This window comes from Rattus rattus, chromosome 3, assembly GCF_011064425.1.
Source record: "Rattus rattus isolate New Zealand chromosome 3, Rrattus_CSIRO_v1, whole genome shotgun sequence".
NCBI lineage: Eukaryota > Metazoa > Chordata > Mammalia > Rodentia > Muridae > Rattus > Rattus rattus.
Window position 1 is genome coordinate 31,563,822 of NC_046156.1, and position 2,974 is coordinate 31,566,795.

General features: G+C 42.6%; 1 protein-coding gene across 1 annotated transcript in view; it reads left to right on the forward strand.

Annotated features, from left to right (window-relative positions):
* Positions 1-802: 802 nt before the first annotated feature.
* Positions 803-2,974, forward strand: part of Alpk1 (alpha kinase 1) — a 109,750-nt gene continuing 107,578 nt past the window's right edge. The window contains exon 1 of the mRNA XM_032897354.1: positions 803-1,191. The gene's annotated coding sequence lies outside the window, so the exon portion shown is untranslated. The remainder of the gene's footprint in view (positions 1,192-2,974) is intronic.

The window sequence follows — 2,974 nt, forward strand, 5'->3', positions numbered from 1 at the left end:
TACCTGTTCCTTTCTCCTAAGTGCTTGGGTTAAAAGAGCGCACCATCACTCTGGCTAGTTGAACAACTTCTAAAGTCATAGATGAAGAATTGTTGCCGGTTGTAAGTTAGTTTTTAGGTAACCTAGCTTTTGGCTGCTTGGTTCCTTCCTTCCACTTTGTTGGGAAACTGAGTTGGAATTTATCCAACTGGTTAAATCATTTGTTGCCCAGGTGTCCAGCTATTTACATTCTCATGTTCCAAGGTTTACCTAAACCCATCCCGTTGATATTAATGAAATCCATTCCTGCATTAGAGTTGGCTGAGTGGTTAAGGTCACTTGTTGCTGTTGCTGTTGCAAAGGACCCAGGTTCGATTCCCAGCACCCGCAGGGAGGCTCACCACCTCCTCAAGCGACAATACATGTGGTGCACACACACACGAAGCCAAAACACTCATACACATACACTAGTAAAAATAAATCTTAAAAAGTAAAGAAAACCTATTCGTATCCTTTCTAAACTTCTTCAGTACAGCAGGCTCAGAAAGGCTCAAAATTAAAATATTGTTGACCTCTTAAAACTTTTCCGATAGAAATGTACTTTGATAAACATTTTTAACATCTTTCTGTGTACTTTTGACATGCTTTTGTCAAAACCGGACTCTCAAAGTCTATTTACAAACTAGCCATCAGACAAGTTCCTTTTCTTGTGAAACTGCAAGGAAAGTCCTTATTTGGACTAGGGCAGAATGGAGTCATCCAAGAGTGAAAGAAGAGACCGCCAATGAGAAATCAGGAACATGACGACACTGTTTTGATGTTATCAAAAGACAAGCTCTCCACGTCTCCTTTCGGTGCTCTACCTCGGAGTTAGAGCGCAGTGGGGAACTAGGTGTCGCAGAGGCACGTGGGTCAACATGTTTATTTGCACTGGAGACCAAGCTGGGGTTTTCCTGGTGGACTGTGCCAGACGAAGTAACACAACTCCCAGAATACCTTTCCCGCAGCAGTCCCTAACGGGGCGTGTCTCGTGGTGGCGTTACACAAGCTCGTTCTGATGAAGGAAGGGCTTTTCTTTTCAGAGTCCCGTTTCCTGGAACAGAAGCTGTTGAGGAGAAACGCTGTGTTTCCGGGAGGTTGCACCGGAATTAAGGATCTCCCAGTCAGGCTGCTGCTCTCTGGTGTCTCTCTCTCCCCTGCTCTGGCATAAAAGTGAGTATCCACTTTCAAATGAGAACTTGCAGGAGGTGCGGTGCAGATGCTCGCAGGATGGGGGCGGCAGAGTTTCCTCAAATATTATTGTGGTGAACTCAGCCGGTGTCACCTCGGTCTCTGTTGCCTTTAAGTAACTCTGGAGACCTAAGAAGAACTTGCGCTTCTAGAAGTTCCTCAGAGGGACAGGGAGAAAGCAGAGGAAAGGATGCCTACAATAGTAGGCTTCAGTTGTGAAGAGGGGAAAAATATGGACCCCCCCTTTTTTTAAATATAAGGATTAATAGCAATGTACTTAGTCACAGATCTTGCCAGAACCTGCTCACAAAATCAGTGTTTGATGAGGGCATTAAAGGATTGTGGGGATTACTTATTTGAAACTGGGTTTGGAGCACGTAGGAAGTATCATAGTAGCTTGTATGGTGGAGTGAGTGATTTTACCAGGACACAGCTCCATGAAAGTCACTACCCACTTGGGAAGAAAGGGCGGGGATTCTGGGTATGGACAAGATTTGGTTAAAAAGAAAGTACACCTAAAAAAGAAATTAAACTCCTTTGCGTGTCTAGGTAAAATGGTCTTTTTGCTAAAAAATTTCAACACTTGAAAGTAGTCCTCTAGTCTGGAAAGTCACAAATTAAAAAGCTCTGAAGTTCTTAGTGTTTACAACCGGTACCAGCCCAAAGGCAGGAGCAGATGAGCGAATTTTTTGTCATGACACAATGTCTCCTCCATCCTAATACTCGCTTCTTGGCCTTTGAAAAAACTCTGTGCTTCTAATACTCCTAAAAAGGACAATATCGACTTTTGCCTGGCTGAGACCTCATAGCTAAAAAATATTTTAAAATTTCCTGTGTCTGTTTGTTGCTTCTGCTCAAGTCTGCACATGTCTCCCTGCTCCTGACTTTGCCCTCAGTGTTCCTGAGCATTTGAGAGCATTAGTAACTGTAGAACCTGCAAACCTGAGTCACACTGTTCCCAACGTATAATACCCATGCTACTGACTTTACATGACACCTGTCAAGCCCTTACCATGAAAGCCTTAGATTACATTCTTACTTTAACGTGCATTAAACATCTCATGATTAGTTCTAGAGAAATGGCTCTGTGGGAAAAGGTGATTGTTATCGAGCCTGATGACTTAGGTTCAGTCCCTGGACCTGCATGGGGGATGGAGAGGTAGAATTCTCACATGTCCTCTGACCTCTATGTGGGCTGTGAAGGGCGGGGGAGGGGCAGCTGAAAAACACTGCCACACATTGAATGTCCCTGATTTGAAATACTCGTACTTGAAGTATTTTAGAGTTTGGACTTATATATACGGAATGAGATATTCTGACAAAGATGGCCAACTAACAAAATCCACTTAACATTTCTTCCCTGTGTACACATAATCTGAAGGTAATTTTATAGACCTGACTGAGGTCAGGTATGGAGTTTTGCACGTCAGGGCTCAAAAAAAAAAAAAAAAAACAAAAAAAAAACAAAAACAAAAAACCTCTAGAGTTCTGGATCCTTTTGGATTTCAGATTCTCAAGTTAGGAAACTTTAATCTGTAATTGACGTTTCTTGTGGCTGGCTGGCTGAACAGTGATCCCTTCATAGATTTCACTTAAGTCTACTTAGCATTAGTTTGTAGACAAGGGAAAAAAAAGAGAGATATAGAAACTTTGCCTGCTATGTGTACCAAGAGCACCCTAGTCAGACCCTTTGTCCCTGTAGACCTCCATAACCTGGACACATTCATTTGTGAGTGTTAATATTGCGTCTGTATTTAATCTTGCA